Below are 21,621 nucleotides of genomic sequence, written 5' to 3'. Positions count from 1 at the left end.
GATGAGATACCAACCACCAAACATAAAGTAAACAATTAAGCACATAGAGCATTTATCGTAGAGCATGCAATAATCACACATAAACATATATTGAATTGTGTTTTGAATAGTTGTGGGAATAAAAATGTGTAATGTAAATAGGGTATACATGCCACCCCCAAAACTTAAAAGATAAAAAAGGGGGATATGTAAACTCACCTTAACGAGTGGATTAACGAAGATGAGATGGTGATAAAAATTAAGATAGAAACGGATGAGCTTCCCGAGTTACGTTGACAAAAGTTCCTAGTTGTTAACGATAGTATTAGATAGTTATAAAAGCAATTAAAACAAGTCTTATGACGGATTTGGGAATTGATATGGTTTAAGTACATTCTTTGATAAAAAAACAAAAGTTGCTATTAGTTTAGTTATCATAAATTTGTAAATAATATAAATTAGAGGGTATAACCAATATAACTAAAAATGACATGACATAACAGTTACAAATCGGTTTAAAAGGATTTTGGAGTCATTTAGGGTTTAAACTATTACTATTAATGTTATTATTATTACTATTATTTATTTTCATTTAAATTTTGATGAATAAAATAAATATTAATTATTCTTAAATAAATGAAATGTTATACATATATCTATATATATAAACGGAAAAGGTTAAAGAAAATTTTATTTGGACATCTATGAAAATTTTGGTTCGTTAAGAGAGAAATAGTAAAAGATTTTTATTATTGTAATAGGTTTATATATAAAAGAAGGTTTATAAAAAGTTATGAGTTGTAATAAAAAAAGGCAAAAACCGAGATCCAGTTTATTAGAATAAGTTGAACTAATGATTTTACTTGAAAAAAAATGTTTTTTAAAGAAATAAAACCAAAAACCGGGTCTGGGGCTTCGAACCCGCGCCCCAGGCCGGTTTGATCTTAACAGAATGTGCACTGGCCAACTAGGCCAGTGGCTCACCTGGGTATTATATGAAAATGTTTTTGTTTTAAATACACCTCCCGAAATCCCCAATTTCATATATAAACCCTAGATCCTAATGTCCTTTAATTACACGATCTTGATTGAAATTATGTTAGGGTTTTGATTAAGCATAAACAAATGACTAGAATGCATATAATAATTACCGAAATCGCTGACGAATTAAGAGAGAACGACGAACTAGGGTTCACAGCTCAAACTTGATCAATAAAGGGGTGCAGATGGCTCAAAAACTTGCAATTGATATATGGTTTGGATTTGCGATGCTGAGAGGAGTGTGGGTATGAGTTTAATCGAATTATAGGTGCGTATTTATAGCATTACGAGGTCTAGGTCAGCCGCGGTTCATAACCGATTAGTTTGGTTGTAAATTACGTGATTATGGTATGATTTAGACGCGTTTTGACCATTTAACGACTTGCCAATAACAATTCCATGATTCCTGGAGTGGATTTCGGGTCAAGAAAGCAAGGAGGGGGGGGGGGTGCTGCTCGACGGGAATAAGGAAAGAAGAAAAGAAGAAAAGAAAAAAAACTTTTAAATAAATTGCATTTTGGTCCCTGGTCTATAGATGTGGATTCAAAAGTTAAATCAAAGTTGGCTAGGGGTTGATTTTGTACAATCTTATAACTAAAATCAAATAAATAAATAATAATAATAAAAGAATTTAAACGAGTCGGGTTTTCGGGTCCGAAAATTGACGAATATTACAATTCGTTACCCCTTCATAACGAATGGGACACATTCGTGTGACTTGATAACGAACGAGCCCTTAATTCGTTATCTATTCATTCGTTAAACAAGATAATGAATCTGGTAATTCGTTATATGCTCATTTGCTATGCTAAGGTAACGAATCAGAATAACGAATCAAGTCATGTTCAGATAACGAATTGGAATGACGAACCAGATGATGACAAGATGACGAACTAGGATAATGAACCAGAACATGTTAAGATAACGAACTAGAATAACGAATCAGTTAACGAACCAGATCATGAAAGATAACGAATCAGGTTTAATTCGTTATAGCAAACGAGTTATCGAATTAGATGATAATTTAAAATCATAATGGAAAATGTGTTAAGACAGTTAATGAAAATAAATGTTTAATTCGACCCCAGCTAGGGGCTCTGCCCCTTGGACCCCGCTAGGGGCTACCGCCCGTAGAACCTCGCTGCCAGGGGCGCTGCCCCCGGACCCCCGATCGTAGAGGGTTTTAATTAAACTAGAAATACGATTTGAGAAGTGGTAGTTAATTGATACGTATAATTATTATGCAGTTAGCCGTGCACAACTAAAGAAAGGGATTACCAACTCTGAACGTTACCGCATTCAGGTGAGTTTCTAGCCCCATTTCCTTGTTATGTTTTCGGGGCTGTGTGGATACTCGACGTGATAGTTAATGCACTTACCTTAAATGGTAAGTGTATGCCAGGTATGATTTGTATGTTATTTATGTATATCTTAAATGTGAATAAAAGCTTGTCGGTACGTGAACGATCTTCGAATATTGCACGTACTAACAAGGGAGGTATGTATATGAAAGACGAAAGTGTATGATAGATATATGCACAACATATGAGTATGTATAAATGATTAAATAAAGTATATGTATGTTATGGGTATGTAAAGACCGAATGTACGAAGATGAAGAAGTAAGAGATCAGACCCTAATAATATCTGAGATAGAGAAGAAAGAGATCAGACCCTAATAATATATGAGATAGAGAAGTAAAGAGGGATCAGACCCTACTAATATCTGAGATAGACAAGAAAGGGATCAGACCCTAATAATATCTGAGATAGACAAAGAAAGAGGGATCAGACCCTAATAATATCTGAGATAGAAAAGGAAGGGATCAGACCCTAATAATATCTGAGATAGAAAGGACAGTAAATATATAGTATGTGAGTAATAAAGTATGTACGTATGTATGAAGTTATGTAATGAAAGTAAAACAGTAAAGTAATTATTATGTATCTTCGGATGCATAATTGAAGGTAAGTGTACGTATTGTATGATATGTGATTAACTAGAACTCACTCAGCGTAGCTGACTTTTAGTATGCACGCAGGCGAGTAGGATAAGACAGCTGGCTTGAGCGGAGACACATGGCTGAAGAATAAGAGTCTGGCATCTGAAGACGCAAGTTGTTTATTGTTTAATGTTTTAATGTTGAAAGACAAGATTGCTTTAAGATAAGTTATGAATTATTATTGTAATGCTATGAAAGTTTTATATTCCGCGTAAAGTTTTAATTAACTCTGATATTTAGAACTGCGTTTATGAGTAAATCCAACGTACAAAGTAAGGCCCGGTAATGGGGCCTTACATATAAACACATGAGGTTTCTAAATATGTATAATCAACTGGTTTAGTTTGCTTCACAACATGAAACATGGAGTTGGTTATTTTCTCATAATTCTTTACAACTAAAAGTAACAGTGTTTTCACTTAACAAATCATTCAAACCGTTTGACATCGTTTTTCCGCCTAGTATAACTAGTTAGTAATTATTGAACTTGATTAGCATTTTCCACTGATTCCCCGTGGATTCGACACATTACTTGCCCTTATTAGTAAATGTATTTTATACCTTTCGACGTCGATCATTAATCTCTAGATACTAGTGAATATTTAAAAAAAACCATCAAAAACACTATTCCAATCTCATTCTTTATAATAAATAATAATTTAGAGAAAAAAAAGCAACCGAGGTTCAATCCACGCCTCTATAATTTATTGTGAGTGTATATGAAAGAAAAAATAATAATGTAATAAGTGGTAAGTAAGATAAAATTAAGATTGATAACGGGATGTGTAAGGTCTTAAAATTATAAACATTTTTTTAGAAGCATGTTTATGTAGTTAAATGATGTATATAGAGACGTCAAATGCGATGTGAATGCTCTAAAATACCACTAATTGGAATCTCTATAATAGAGAAAACTAAAGTACATTATAAATTTAGAGGGTTATATTCAATCATCTATGTTTATTTGTGAGTATATAAGAAAGAGAAAAATAAAAGTAAGTTATTGTGACTAAGATAGTGTTGGTCCCGGACATGAGTAATTATCACTTAACAAAGACTGATTTAAGCAAAAAGATAGTTTACTATATGTAATTAGAGATTATTTTTGCAAGAGCTCGATGCACATTATTTTGATTCTATATCACTTTGAAACAAATTAGATGTGATTGGAACTAAAACAATTGTTTTGCTTATGAAAAATGAATAGCTCAATGAATTCTAACCGATGGATTTAAGATAGTTAATGTGACATGTGTCAATTTCAGACTTAATATTTGTATTTGTTTTTATTACCCGTTTGTAATCGAATCCTCATGTTTAATAAAAACGTTGAATTCTTATTAATTATATTATATTTATTTGCATTTTAAAGTATCTATTATGTACCTTTTAACCCATACGTTGTGATTATTTGCAACTATTGATCACCAAATAATAATAATGGGCCAAACTACAAATACCAAAAACAATTTTCCTCCCATTCTTCTTTCCCTTCTTCCTTTCCCCGTTGATGCACGGTAACCCCTCCCCCCTTTTCCAGTGTTTGATTCAGTTCATCCATAAAATTCGGGATTTGATTGACCCTTAACCTCCACGACATCTCAGTTATGGTATTTCTCGTTGCTTGATAGCTAATGGAAACAAATTTCATTAACTCTAGCCGCAGACTGATAAAAACATGATAAAAACTCAATTAATACGTGATAAAAGCTCAATTAAATTTGTGACAAAAACTCAATAAACTGGCTCCACACCATCATCTCATCACGAAACAAACCCTATCTTAATTGCATTTGTAAATCAGTTCTGAACCACGTTTGATATCGCATTTTCGGCTTGAACCCTAACTCGCCGTTAACTCTCAGTTCGTACTTGGTGAAGGTAATTGTTTAGTATTTCCAGGTCATTTTTTAGCAAGGATTAAAAGCCCTCTGTCTGTTTCATGTGACATAGGAAGAAGGGTATTCAATTGGGATCAATCCGAATTAGGGGTTATTGTGATTTGGAGATAAAACAAAGCTATTACATATGTATTTTCTTTCTTGTGTTCTAATCAGGTTAGACACTCGCTCAGTTGGTCGGTGCATATTTGTCAAAACTCTGAACCGGCTTGGGGTGCGTGTTCGAGTCCCCAAATTCCTGTTTTGTTGAATTTTTTTGTATTATTTGTTTTTAGTCCATTTTCTTTAATAAATGCTTTATTATATTAAAACTAATACTGTTTATACTAGTTTAACCAAACCGAACCCATTTAAGTTTTAAAAATAAATTCTGTTTAATGTTTTCGTACACACACACACACACATACATACATACATACATACATACATATAATTTAGTATTTATATTTTAAACGATTTAAACTCATAAATTTCATTTAATAATCAAATATAATTTTTATTTTAAAATAATTAAACCAATAAAATTTTACTAAAACATACTTAATACTTTACCGATCCTCAAATCCATTATAAACTCATTTCTTTGTGTCTTGTTCGTTTATCTCGTTTAAGTATTTATTTTAGTTTCGCTTTAATAAATAGGACAAATTGTCGGATCTTCTCACGGAACCGTCTAGCTCGCTTAAACCATTACCGTCTTCTCGTTTCCGTATTTCTCATTCCAAGTAACCCCATTTTTTAAACCTTTATTTTTGGGGTGTAGCATGTTATTTGTAACATCCTAGTTTTGATAATAATAAATAAAGAAATTTCATTTTTATAAATAGTGTGTTATTATTCAGCTAAGTTAAATAAATAATAAAGTGTGAATTGGACAATAAAAAATGGAATAAAGGATGATGATGAGCCATAGGTCCATAGGCTTAAGGGTATATAAACTCCCTTAAACCTCTCTAAAACCCTCATTTCCATCTTCTAGCCTCCATACACACTCAAAAACACATACAAACACTCCTCTAACCTTAAGGCTTAGATCCAAATCCAAATAAAGAAGGGTTCGTGCTAGATCTTTGATTATTCAAGCAAGAAACAAGTCTAGAGTAATGTATTGAAGCTAACCCGTAGCTAGAAGTGAACCTAAAATGTACGTTTTAGCTTAAAGCTTACGTTTTTTGCCCTAAGGGTTGATACAATGGCAAATCAGGCGTTCTTATGCAATACAAATGTGAACTTGATGTTAAAAACAGACTTGTTAAACTCGTTAGCGAAGATCTAGCTAAACCGTGTTTGGAAACCAATAAAGGTTTAAACTTTATTGTCAAACGAGCTAGATCTTGGCCGAGGGATGAAACATAAATGGTTAAAAGATGAAATAATGGTAAATATAATGATTGAAGATAATATATGTAATAATATTAACAACAACACGCTACAGTAGGAGTATTCGAATGAAAAAGTGTTCGAAGGAAAAAGTATTCGAATGAGAAGTATTCGAATCAAAGGGAAATGTAATCGGAGGGAAATGATGAGAATGGAAGCATATGAATCAAGTCCTTAAGGAACCTCTGACTCAAGAAAGTAATCGAATCGAATGGGTGATTCGATTAGATCAGAAAGTCCATTCGAATGGAAAGTCCATTGGAATAGAAAGTTCATTAGAATAGAATCTGCCATTCGAATAGAATCTGCGATTCGATTAAATGTCCATTCAAATAGAATCCGCCATTCAAATAGAAAGTCTATTCGAATAGAAACTCCATTCGAATAGAATCTGTCAATCGAATAGAATGTCCATTCGAATAGAATCTGTCATTCGATTAGAATTGAGAATTCGATTAGATTAGTTTAGACTTAGATTTTTCTGACGAACTTTTAGTAATGGACTGTTAATGAAAATAAAATTTTCCAAGCTGACCTAGCAGCTCGACCCCAGCCATGGGCTCTGCCCCTTGGACCCTTCTAGGGAACACTGTCCCTAGACCCCGTTGCCAGGGGCATTGCCCCCGGACCCCTGTAGCTAGGGGTTACGATAACTTAGAAGTATGATATAATTAGAAGTAGTTAATTGATACTGTAACTGTTACACAGTTATCCGTGCACAGCTTAGGAGGGGTATCACAGTTAGCCGTGCATAACTTAGGAGGGGTATCGCAATTAACTCTGAGAAGTAGTTAATTGATACTATAATTATTACACAGTTACCCGTGATACATGTGAGTTTCTAGCCCTACTTCCTTGTTATGTTTTCGGGGCTGTGTGCATACTCGACGTGATTAGTTAATACACTTACCTTAAATGGTAAGTGCATAATATGAGATTGTTTTATGTATGATGTATGAATGATATATGAATGCTACTAAAAGATTGACAGTATGTATGAAAGTATAAATATAAATATAAAGGAAGATATGGTATGGTTATATAGAAAGGAGGAACCGAGCCCTAATGATACTCGAGGAAGAAGGGAACCAGACCCTGATAATATCCGAGGCAGAAAGGGAACCGAGACCTAATAATACTTGAGGAAGTAGGGCGAAATGCTCTTTAAAACGTATACGGATGAATGTAAGTTAAGCTAAAATATGAAAGAATGAAGGTATATAATTATGTATGTATGAACGAAAGTAATTAAGGTAAGTATGTAGTATATGAATGTATCGTATGTTTCCTGATTAACTAGAATTCACTCAGCGTAGCTGACTCTTTGTATACACGCATATGAATAGGCTAAAGCAGCTGGCTTGAGAGAAGACGCGTGGCATTGGACTGAAGATTCTTGCATCTTGAGAAGAATGTTATGTTGTCATATTTAATTATGTTTCTATTTTGAAAGATGTTTTTAATGATGTTAAGACAAGATTTGAAAGGTTATTTAATATATGGTTGACTTATTATGTTCCGCGAAAAGTTTTAATTAACTATGATATTTAGAAATGTAATTATGAGTAAATCCAACGCCAAAGTAGGGCACCGGGACCGGGGCATTACATTATTACCTTTTATTGATTGTTATGTCATCATGTTTCAAACCGATTCATACTTGAAATTATGTGCAATATGTCATCAAGTCTAAACATGTTAATATTATATTTCCGATTCGTTTTGATTATACATGAAATTATGTGCAATATGTTATCGTTTATGGTTGGTATATCGAACATCAAACATCAATCATCAAAGTGGGAGGGTCCGACGAGACTTACCGCCTATAGGATGTCTCGGTTGGACTAAATGGTGGTTATCATTCCCCCGTTTTTTGGTCGGGCGAGTGGGCCGTTATTTACATAATTGTTATCATCTACGTATGGTTGGTATTATTTCATGAGACATATGAATCGAGAAATTTCATATTACATATATACTTTAAGATTATGAATTCTCGCAGACTTAAATGTTGACAAAATATATTATTTTCAACGTGCTACATGTTATATTGATGGCGTGCTAAGGGTGAAGATCATTAGTATACTTAGGTTATTTAAATTAAGAATTTATTTGTTATTCGATGAATTGTTTATTATTCCTTTTCATATTTATGAAAAATTGTGTACTTGTTATGCTATGAAATTAAATAAATACAATTGGTGTCGCTTTAATAGCGTTACGAGCTTATGAGTGATCTGTATGTTACACCCGAGCGTATTTCGGTTGAAGCCGAGGTGTTACTGTTAATTGTGCAGAATTATAAAGTGTTTTTGACTTTTTTCACATCAATGATTAAAATATGTAAAAATGTATAACTTATGACATATCAAGTGCAAAATATGACTGTTTTGACCAAAAATTAGTTAAGATAATTACGTGATTAAATTAATGAGTGAGGTAGTGTGCTTAAGTAATTCATGTAACAAATACGATAAAGAAAGCAAAAGGATGACACATGTGTTTACGAGGAAAGCCCTTGATCTTTGAGTATCTTCGGCATAAAATCTCGAGAGGTGACTAGTCATCACTCTGCCTTTATTGATCTTGATATCTTATTAAATGAACTAAGAATTACAACTCAAGAGAAACTGAATCTAAGTGTCACTGAGAGTTGCATGTGTGTGCTATGGCTTTTATCGATCATTTTGCTTCATTATTTAAGAAAAATAAAAATAACTGAATTATGAGAATCTCGAAATCGTCTCATACGTGTAACTGTTGCCAGTACATCATTTTAATAGAAACCTATTCTGACCTGACCCTTTTCGACCCGAACTCGTATTAACTCAACCTGAACCAAATTAACTCTTTTTTGCATAAACCTGTTCGAGCCCTAATCTGGCCTATTTCGTGACCCTAGCCCGCCTAACCTGCCTTGTTGCCCATACTTAATATGTTAATTTTTATAAAGTATAGCAAATCCATAATCATTTTAAAGAGGATAAAATGCTCGTTTTTATGGTATAATTTTTTTTAAATATTACGTGTTGATACATTATATATATATATATATATATATATATATATATGATCAGGATCATGAGAGAACTTTTTTGAAATTGAGAACCATGAGAACCATTTTAGACCACAAAAAAACTCAAAAATAAAAAAAATTATAAAATAAAAAAAAACACAAAAATCAAAAAAGTAAAAAAACCAAAATTCTTATTTTATCATCCCGGTTTCATAAAAAAATAAAAATAAATAAAAAAAACTCGATTTAGCTAAATTATATACACATATGTATAATATATACATATATGTATATTTACATGTTTTTTTGTACACATATGTATAATATAAGATAAATGATACCGTACATATGTGTATATTACGTAACTAAGGATTAAATAAAATTATACATATGTGTATAATACGACGTTTTTTTAATTTTTTTAATGAAACCGGAATGAAATATAAGAATTTTGGCTTTTTTACTTTTTTAAAATTTTTATTATTTTTTGTTTTATGATTTTTTAAAATATTTTTTGTAAAGGTGTTTTTAGTGGTCTAAAATGGTTCTCAAAGTTCTCAATTTGTAAAGGGTTCTCTTAGGATTCTTACCCTATATATATATAAAGTATATCTTCATTGTGAGACAAACACAACTGTAGCTAATTTGTACCAGTTTTCATGCTTTGGGTACAAATATATTAGCCATCCACGTGTGAATGTACTATAGGTTTTCTCATTACCTCCACCTAGAGGTGCACAAATCGGTTTTTTTTAAAAAAACCGGTTCGGTTATTAACCGGACCGGTTTTTTTTGGCCCGAAGAAAAACCGGTTCGGTTAATAACCGAACCGGTTAATAACCGGTTTTTGTATGTCAAAACCCTAACCGGTCTAACCGGTTAGGACCGGTTTAGAAACCGGTTAGAACCGGTTAATAACCGGTTAACCGGTTTTTTTTTAAAAATAACCGGTTAATAACCGGTTTTTTTCATAATAACCGGTTTAAAAAAAAACCGGTTTTTCCATTAACCGGTTTGTTAACCGGTTTTGGCTCTAAAACTTGTAACCGAAATACGAACCGGCGGTTTGTAAACCGGTCAAAACCGGTTTTAAAAAAACCGGTTTTCGTAAAAACCGGTTTCCGGTTTAAACCGACAAACCGGTTCCCGGACCGGTTTTTTTGACCATCTCTAACTCCACCGCCTTTAAAATTCTATTTATTTTTTGAGTGATGTTGACTTTACCCACTTGTTCTCCTTCTTTCTTCCGGTTGTTTCTACCTTCTTCTTCCTTCTTGAAAGGTAATTTCATTTTATTTCAATATGCATATTTTCTTCTCTGTTCACGACAATCTGTGTGTTGTTCTTTTGATTATGCATGGCCTAATTTGGTATTTATTGTAAGAGCATTCTCAATCCATTCTTCATTCTTCATCTCTATAATTACACTAAAAACATCATCTTTTCTCTCTCAATTTCAATTAAATAATACATTTTTCATACTTTTGTCATTACATTTTCTCTCTCCTTTACTCACAACCATTTTTAAAAATATTAAAAAATTATATAGGTGAACAATGTGTTTCTCCAAATTTAACCATGAACAGTAACATTTTCTCACTTTTCCTCTCACAACCACTTTTAACATCTCTAAAAAATAGAGATCCCTCTCATATAATTTGTAGAATCAGTTGGGAATGCTCTAACATATTATTTTTAATGAAATAATCTAAGGTAGTCAAACGACATAACTTCTGTTGACCTCCCATAAAACCCTGGATTTAGGGACCTTTTACTTGAGCACTAAGCCACGACGTGACGGCACCATCGCTGCCCGCCGGTACCGAGGGTTCCGAATCAGAACCCAACAATGCCACAAATGATTTAGGATGAATTATAGAGAGACTACCATTGAAACACCACACTGTACGGCGCCACCAAGGGTTCCTAATCGAAACCCGACAACGCCACATGGCCAAAAAATAGGTGTGAAACTAAATAATCGTTCTTAACTTGTAATTGAGGTAAAAATAGAGGATTCTGAGACATAGATAGTGCGATGGGAATGGTAAGAAATCAGTAAATTTCAAAAAGGGTTTTAAATTTTAAATTGATTTCATTAAAAACATCCAAACGATTTACAATGAAGTGGCAGGTAAGCGGGCAACAAGCTGTGCCGCAACCCCCTTTTAGATAGCGAACCCAATCCTACTAAAAACAAAGTTTCGGTTCTTATGGGTCGATAAGTTATTATCCATGACTTTCTGAACTCTATTCAAAAGGTACACGGCATCCGGAGCTAAGAAACCAAAAGTGTCAATGACAAATCTTGAAATTAATTTTGTTATTTCTTTAAATGATCGTAAAAGGGTGTGAAGTAGCAGACACATGAGAGAGAGAGAGAGAGAGAGAGAGAGGAAAGAAAAGGCTGACATTTGAGTTGCAATCTTGAAATTAATTTGGTTATTTCTTTTTTTAACAGTCTAGAGGAAGGTGGGAAAAAAGAAAACCATTTGGGCCTATGTGTTCTACATTAAATCGAATATACATATGTAGAATAAATGGATGGTATCGAATAACCTGGCAACTTTGGAGTCTAATATGTCTATACTCTTTAGTTAATCAGATTGCTTGAAGATATTGTTCGTATCCATATACTCATGTTGGAATGTCACTTTATACCGCTCAAAATTACAAATACATAGTTAAAACTAAATGTTTGTAGTACAAAGTACTATTTGGGATTTTTTTTAATATCATCAATTGTTATTTTTTAAGCAAACATGTCACAATTGCAACCGGGTCAAACCTGGTTATGGATGATGCAGTTTTGGTATTTGAATATAGTTAATGTAATTGTCGTTTATTTTATTTGGGTCATCTCTGTAAATTTATGGTATTCGACTTTTGCATCGTCTGACTTATAATTGGATGTCAAACTTTGCAGCTATTTTCTTTGCTTCTATTTGGCTGGTTGTGATGGTTACTGACACCTACACTATTTGAGGTGATTTCTTGACCTGTATAGTTTATTTGGCCATTTATATGTCGATATTGTTGGTAAGGTACATATTAGCTTACGCTTTTGTTTTTTTAATTTGTGTATCTTAGGTGTGTTGTTAGTGTTATTATATGTGTGTGTATATATGTGTGTGTGTGCTTATTTTTGACTTTCTATGTACGTTCCTTTTATTTATGTTTTCCTTATGCCGACTCATCGAAAGAGAACCTATTCGTCCGCTTTCTCGCCTGAACAAACATTTTTTTTTCATCTACTAATGATACAACCGAGTCTTCTTCGCGTCATGCTAGTCATTTTATATTTTCTCCATATAAGACAACGTACTTTGACAGCGGTGATTGCAGTTGGACCTGTGAATTTTGTGACGCCTTATTTTGGTTGAAAAGCGTCTTAGGTCTAGAACATCTGGTCGACGTCCTAGGTATTCACATTGCTGTAGGGGTGGTCGTGTGGCGCTCTCTTATCCTAGAGTGCCTCCTGATTCGATTATTAGGCTTTTCCAAGATGCTGACTTCTTAACAAAAATCAGGACATATAACTTTATATTTTCTATGAAGTCTTTCAGTGCCAAAGTTGATGATTTCATAAATGATGGCTCTAGCCCGTACATGTTCAAGGTTGAAGGCCAGATACATCATTGGATTGGTAGCCTTTTTCCACCTCCAAATTAACCACCACGTTTCCTTCAGATGTACGTATACGATACTGATAACGAGCTTTCAAATAGGATTGGTCTATTTTCTATCGACAGTCGTTCGCGCATAAGACAAGAAAACGTAACACTTCTTATGGATGTGTTGGCTACTACCAACGAATTGGTTAGGCTTTTCCGAACAGCAAAAGACTTATGTAACTCATCTAGCATCCCAGACTTTAGCATACGTCTTTACAGTTTGTATAACGTCCTATCCTATGACAAACCGTCTACAGGGTCTATTGGTTCCATTATTCCTGATGGTGATTCTTCATGTACAAATTTTGACATCGTCATAAAGACGACCTTTCGCAACGCATAAGCAAGACGCACCCGTTATATATTCCATTGCAGTATCCATTTCTTTTTTTGTATGCAGAAGGTAGTTGGTAACATGATTTGTTTTTACGCAAAAATACATCCGATAGTGATTGCAAACTTACAATGAATATGTACTGCAGTTATCCACTGCATGATAGATAAGACATATATACACATATGTTGATGGGGGTCGTCTTTTGCAACAATTCATTGTTGATGCACATGTATTCATTGAAAAAAGTCATTTAGACTACATTAGAAACAATCAAAACCTTTTCTGTACGAAAATTTTACAAGGTACTGAAGGTGCTGTTGAGCGAGGTGAATTTGAAGGACGACCTATTGGCAAACACATGATATTGTCGTCTTCGTTCACTGATGGTCTAGTTTATATGTACAAACACTACCTTGATGCACTTGCCATCTGTAAAGTTCATGGAAAACCTCAATTTTTCATCACGTTTACATGCAATGTGAAATGGCGTGAAATACGACGACATATGTCTCAGTTTCCATCCCTTAAACCAGAGGATCACCATGATATCATAGCCATAATTTATTTAGATTAAGGATAAATCTTTTATAGATTTCCTTAAGAAGAAAAAGCCTTTTGGACAAGTTACCGCATGTATTTTCTTCTTCACTAGTTACATTTAGATGCGTTAACCATTCTAAAAGTTTTCTTACACACTTTCCTTATTATAATGTCATATATTTGTATACAATGGAGTTTTAGAAGAGAGGTCTACCTCATTGTCATTTACTATTTTGGGTGAAGCAAACGTCTATGGTTACACGACCTTCGGATATCGATATATTTATATCCGCTGAAACTCCTAACTCTGATGAAGATCCACTATTGTATAAGGTTTTTACAGAACTAATGGTTCATGGGCCACGCGGTTTGCTAAAGCCTACTTCACCTTACATGTTTACCGGATCATCTTGTAAAGGTTTCCCAAAGAACTTCCAACCAACGAATTTCTTTGATAAGAATGGCATGTGCATTACAGACATAGAAATTCAGGATTTACTGTTAAGAAGAACGACATCATTGTCGACAACAGGAACATTGTTCCTTACAATCGTGACCTCTGTTTGCGCTTTATGGCACACATTAACGTTGAATATTGTGGTTAGAGTATGCTAATCAAATAACATTTCAAATACATTTCAAAAGGAACAAACCATATTCGTTACAAGTTAACAAAGTTGCCAAATAGCGACACCGTTCCGAATGAGTCTCCCTCCCATGTGAATGAAATCCAAAACTATATCAACGGTCATTTCATATGTCCACACGAAGCCTCTTGGCGGATTTCAACATCATGATTAATGAAAGGAATCCTCCAGTTCAAGTACTTTCTGTCCATTTAGAAAACTCACAGAACATTAGCTTCAGATAACATGACAACCTAAAAACATTGTTGAAACACGTTTATGAGATGTACAAAACTAACTCAATGGCTTAACCATAATCAATTCGATCCATCCAGACGTCACCTAACATACATCGACTACTTGCTTGAATACAGATGGAATGTCAAATCAAAAATTTGGATTAGACAATCATCTCATATGCCTCCATCCATAGGAAGGCTCATCAATGTACATCCAAGTGCCGGTGAAAATTTTTTCCTTAGAATGCTTCTGAATCACCAAAAAGGATGCCGGTCATTTGCTTCTATACGGATAGTAAATGGCAACGTATGCCCAAACTTTTGTAGTGCGTGCAAAATGCTCGATTTACGTCAAGATGACAATGAGTGGTCATGTACACTTAACGAAGCCGCCACCTTGGCCAGTACCGCATGATTGCGTTCATTATTCATACATATTATTTTGTACTGTGACGTGTCAAATCTGTTGCAACTTTGGAACCAACAATGGTCTGAAATGGCTGATGACTTGGCACATGACTACAGCATAGCCAACGACGACTAGGACAACAATCCGTTTTTTGCGAACTTCAATTGCTACTAATTTCAAGCCCTAATGGTAAGAGTTTGTCAGATTTTGGTCTACCAATGTCCACACCAAACTTCATGGAACAGATACGAAACACGCTACTTATGGAAGAAAAAACTACGACAGGGATCAACTCTCACGAGAACATGAGTTATCCAAATCTTTGTTAAACGCGCAACAAAAACTTATATACGATGATGTCATGATGGCTATAGCGTCCAACAATCAGTTGTTGGCATTTGTTTATGGTCATGGTTGAACCGGAAATACGTTCTTATGGTTAGCCATTATCTCAGCGGTCCGATGAAAATGTGACGTCGTTCTTGTGGTTGCTGCTTCTGGCATCACGTCATTGTTGTTTCCATAAGGAAGAACCACACATTCTCGCTTCAAGATACCGCTTGACTTAGCGAACAACTCTTCATGCGATATTAAGAAAAACACTCACTTATCCCAACTCATAAATGAAGCAACCCTCATAATATGGGATGAAGCACATATGAGCGATCTATGATGCTTCGAGTCATTGAATAATCACTTCAAGACCTTCTTGACAAACCGAATTTGCCATTCGTGGGAAATCAATTCTGCTAGGCGGTGACTTTAGGCAAACACTACCAATAGTACGTAAGGCTTCAACGTCGTCCATTATCGCATCGTCTTTACCAAACTCATATTTATGGCACCACTTCAAGATATACCAGCTTACACAAAACATGAGGCTTCAATGACCTGGCATAAGTGAAAAAGAAGCATCCTCCATTACACAGATCTCCTCATGGATCATATCATTAGGAGACGGTAAACTAGAAATACCACACAAAACGACCCTCGATACTTGAAAAAAATCCAGACACCATTCGAACACATAATAAAATACTCAGATTCGTCTTTGTCAGAGTTTATGCATTTCATATACGATACAGAAACCTTGCAGAATCCGTGTTCGATAACGCTTTCAAATAAAGCAATTGTTTGCCTGAAGAATGATACTGTACACCTGATAAACACACACATACTGAACATGGCTCCAGGAACAAGCAAGACATACAGCAGCCAAGACTCTGTTACTCCGCATGAAAGCGACCATGGTGACACAAAGATGTTATACCCAACTGAGTACCTCAACCTACTCAAATTTAACGACCTTCCACCACATCAATTGGAGCTAAATCCAAATGTACCTGTTATTCGGCTTAGAAATCTAAATCCAACCTCGGGCCTATGCAACGGCACCAGGCTTATAATCACCCAGTTGTTGGATAGAAACATCGAGGCTGAGATACTGACCGTAAAAATGATTGGCCGTAGACTATACATACCTCAAATTAGCCTAATCCACACAGACAAAGAATTACCTTTTTTTTCAAAAAAAAAAAAAATTCTAATAAAAGTTTGCTATGTCATTACAATAAACAAAAGCCAATGACAGTCATTAGATAAAATTGATGTTTACTTACCACAACCAGTCTTTGGACATGATCAAATGTATATGGCAATTTCTAGTGCTACCAAACCAAAGGAACTAAAGGTGCTAATAGCCCCCATACGAAGATGATGATGAACCAAACGAAACAAGAAATATAGTTTACTCGTACCTTTTAGATCATATCATACATGTTAACGTAATATATAGTAGACACAAAGCATTTAGTCACACATTTTACTTTTACATACATGTACATTTACCACCCAAACATATCCACATAAATATAATTACATATAATGTATAGTTGTTCATAGAAAATGCATTGCAATAACATACTCTCTTTTGTTACAACAACTTTCTCCATAAAGTTTTGCATTAAACGTATAAAAACTATTTTATATAACAACATTTAACGACAACTTATAGGATTTTAGAAATGTCTACAATATGTCTTTCTGAAGTCAAAGCATACGGTGATCCAACACAAATAGAGGCACGTGTCATGAAAAAGGTGGATTCCATATCATGATAAAAAAAATATCTGCTACCACTTCGTCGACGTACATGTAAGTACTACCTTCCTAAATATGACATATTAAAGGCTAAATGACAACTAACACATTTTATGACAGTGGTGCGCCATAGAAGCAACAACATCTACAAATAACAAAACACATTTTGATTCAATTATCACTGTCCAATCATGCTACATAATCGATGACTACGTATGCCTATCAAAGAGGCCTTACATGCCAACAGTAGATCACGATGCATCCATAAGTCTAGGAATGATAGCAATATTCACTCCATCCAGCAACAACATCACTGACCACTACTTTGACTTTGCTTCCTACAATGAGCTTATGCCAAGAACAAAGATCCCAAAGAGGCTAACCGGTAAACCAATTGTCCAAATCCTATTAGTACCCGAACACGTTTAAAATCAAAATAACTTAAATTGCAACAACTCCGCACACACGTACATAAATGTGTACATATGTATCTGCATGTGTCTATATATTTGTGCGCATATGTATTTCTCTATGTCTGTATGTGTCATACTGTTAAACAAATACCAATCCAAAACAATACACTTGCAGATTTGATAGGGCGTGTGATAGATGACAAACATAAACCAGTAAAATCAACGACTCTCAGAAAGATCATTATAATAGACGAAGACATGATCTCAAGGTAATCTGCCTTTGTATATCTCTTTTACACATACATTTACATAAACATTTATTCCATTTCATTATGATTACAATAACCATTATTTGACAAAATGCAGCGATACATCACTTGAGGTAACTCTCTGGGCCAAACCACAATGTAAAAGCACAGGATAAAATCAAGATAGGAAGCATCATTGAAATCACCTCCGCTGAAGTCAAAGAATACATGGGTAAATATGTTTCAACAAAATCAAAAGAACACTTTCAACTATTCTATTTAACTAAACTTAATGTTATCATAACAGGTCAGCCACAACTGGATTCGTCTGTTGCAACAACAATAACTGTGAATCCAACATACCCAGAAATGAAGAATCGCATAAGCAAGTAATTACCAACAAATTAATAGTCATTTTAAAGCAACCAAAAAACAAACAAAACTGAATAAACTTTTCGATGACAACCCGTTTTAACCATTAACAATATATACAAATTCCAAGATCACACATGACATAAAATCATATTTTAAAAACAAACAAATGTGTTGTTACTTTGTTTCTAGGTGTGAAAGAATTAGATTGTTTGTTGATAGTTTGTTTGCATATAACTTTCCGCCTGCCACTTTGTAATTGGGGTCTTCTTTTTCAATATTACATATATATATATGTGTGTGTGGGATGGTTCATGTGAGAAATAATTATTGTGCGATAACTGAATTATAAACCTAGAGTATGACATTGTTGTAATTATTAGTTCTTTATTTTAATGCTTTTTTTAGTAAGAAATAAAAAAAATTGCCAAAAATTGATGCTTCATGATTGTTAGGGCATAGGTTTTATGCTGAGGATACTTTATCCTTTTGTAACTTCTGGATCATTTATCCTTGAGATATATTCCAGGTTACGAAGGATCAAGGATCCTCAGTATTATTTGTTTAGTAATGATTGTGTTTGAAAGGCGTTGTGCTTATTAGATATAACGGCTGCCTGACCAAGTCTACCTTATATCTCGTTGTTGGAGTCGTTTAGCACGTGGTCAAGAAGCGTGGACGGAGCTGACGGATAGTGGCAGATTAGTAGGGAATATAGTTATTTGTTATTTACATTTATATTGAGATGATTGATCATTTAGTTAATCACTTCGCGCATATTAAATACATTGAGAACTCTCTCTAGCAGTACACACACATAGCTTTCATTGTAAACACTGATCATAATCTCCAACATTGTATCCTCATTTTTTGATATTAATAAAATGGTGATAGACAATTGTCATCACCCGGGGTTTTTGTGCCGGTGATCCGACCAAGATCAAGGGCTTTTTCTCGTAACAAATCCTTGTGTTTGCAATTGTTTCATAATCGTTATAATCAACTTAGCACTAAACCTCACCTTACAAATTTGGTTACATTATCCTTAGTTGATTTTTGACCAAAACAATTTGGTGCCCATCGTGGGGCAATTGGTGCTTTAATCCAGAAAATTTCCTATCAATATAAACCTTTTCAATCAATACCACCATCAATGGCCTCTCAACAATCTTCTGCTTTGTCCACCAAGAACCTTACCACCGATGCCCCTCCGTTACTAGCAGCTTCAAGGACTACCGCGGCCGGAAACAAGACACAACTTCTAGTCTTCCAGAGCTCAAAGACCATTGCTGCCACTTCGGTGGTTAACTCTAACAATGATGTTTCTGCTATGTTTTCACAGGTTAAAGCATATATGGAGCAGAAAAGCACGACCAACCAGAAGATCCTTCGTGAGATAGAAGAACTCGTGAAGACTAAGAGGCCAATGGAGGATTAGACTCCTTTGATGCCTAGGATGTTGGATTTCACCACTCCAGGATCCTTGGCTTAACTTGCTCAAGGATCATCCATCCTCCAACCAGGATCCATGAGTCAACAAACTCAAGGATCCTCGTTCCTTCAACCAGGATCATCTATCCATCAACAGGGTCCATGGATCAACAAGCTCAGGGATCCTCGATTTTCAAGCAAGGATCATCCATCCTCCAACCAGGATCCATGACTCAACAAACTCAAGGATCCTCTCTCCTTTAACAAGGATCATCTATCCTTCAACCAGGATCCTCAGGGTTGTATCCTCAAGGATCCTTCAACTCCCAACCTCAAGGATCCTTCTGGCAGAATCAAGGATCCTCAGGGATTCAACATCAAATGTCTTCAGAGGTCCATGAAGGAAACATCATCCCCATGCAGAACATTGCCTCTAGTCGGCCGACTACCATAGCGGTTGCTTCTTATTTTGGCTACTCTTCTAGGATGCCAACGTTCAATCAATCGAGAGGTAACACATATAATCACATATCCTTAGACACTAACCTTGGCTCTATGCAGGATACATGTATCAACCAGGCCATGGCCAAGGAGCTTCAGAAATTGAAGGATATGATATCCTTAGTACTAGGAGTGGTCCGACCAATTCCTGAAATACCAGAAGGAAGCCATAAACTATCAAGGTTTGCTCCACCAATCTGTGATGCTGAGATCCCAAAAATCTTTCAAACCCCCAATATGAAAGTGTATGATCGAACCACCGATCCAGAAGAGCATGTGGCTCAGTATAGGGAGAGGATGGAGATCAATCCGATTCCTGAAAGACTCAACGAGGCATGTCTATGCAAGGGTTTCGGATCCACGTTAACAGGATCTGCACTTAAATGGCTGCTAAGTCTTCCTCCTTACTCTATTACTTCTTTTTCACACTTGTTAATTTATTCAATAGCCAGAAAATTCGAAAAATTAACTAGTGATTTATATCGAGTTGTCCAACCTTATGATGAATCCCTAAGGGATTTTGTTACGAGGTTTGGCAGGGAAGCCCTAGAGATCCCTAATCTTGATATGGCTACGGTTGTTGAAGCATTCAAGATGGGACTTCAAATGTCACAACCTCCGACCTCATATCCCGGGAGGAAAGCTGTGAACGCGGGCGGTGGTATCGGTGTTTATTATTTAGCAGCGGAAAGATTCATTAGGACTGTAGTTAGGAAAAATCATCAGAGTGTAAAACACCATAATTTTCATTTCATAAACTTGGATAAAATTCATATTATGTGTACAAATGTTTTATAGGGATAACCCTAATTTACAAAACATATTTCTTTATTATGGTGATAAGCCACTTATTTAAGCTGGAAGGCCCACATGCATCATTCCTTTCTTTAATATCTCACATGAAACATGTTTTAAAAATATTTGATCAACAGGAAATACTGGTGAGTACATTCATTTGTAAATGACACATTTTTACAGTTACAACAATAAGATGTTTTTACATCTGCCTGCTTACAAATTACCGAAAGGTACTTGTCACTCGACTGTATCTGTGACTGTGGTCATATTACTTATTGGCTAACACTTGTCCAATAAGTAACGTGTAATAGCCCATTAGGCAAGCCTTGTATACAAAACCCCACAATATCGATAATAACCACCCCGTAAGTCTACATAGACTTAATCACTGTAATGTACTTTAAAATACTTTGAAAATATTTTGAATGCATTTGAATTATCTGTCATGAGTTTAATATGTTTAAAAATCATCATGACAGTATTGGAAACCAATTGTCTCACGCAAAGGTGAGTTGTATAAAAACTCGAATGTCTCACCTTGCAAGTTTATTGTTAATGAGCTTCCTGATATTAAGCACCTAGTGTAGTACATATATGTATTAGTATAAAC

General features: G+C 34.9%; 1 long non-coding RNA gene across 1 annotated transcript; it reads left to right on the top strand.

Moving 5' to 3' along the window:
* Nucleotides 1-17,248: 17,248 nt before the first annotated feature.
* On the top strand, nt 17,249-18,297 carry LOC143567100 (uncharacterized). Its single transcript, XR_013141343.1, has 5 exons — nt 17,249-17,302; nt 17,369-17,633; nt 17,837-17,930; nt 18,028-18,141; nt 18,217-18,297. It is a non-coding gene; the product is annotated as an uncharacterized LOC143567100 (long non-coding RNA).
* The last annotated feature ends 3,324 nt before the right edge of the window (nt 18,298-21,621 follow it).

Source organism: Bidens hawaiensis, unplaced genomic scaffold, assembly GCF_021521415.1.
Source record: "Bidens hawaiensis isolate Kalapana, Puna unplaced genomic scaffold, B.hawaiensis_p1.1 tig00023216_1, whole genome shotgun sequence".
NCBI lineage: Eukaryota > Viridiplantae > Streptophyta > Magnoliopsida > Asterales > Asteraceae > Bidens > Bidens hawaiensis.
The sequence above is the reverse complement of the archived record's forward strand: the minus strand, read 5'-3'. Positions and strand labels throughout refer to the sequence as shown.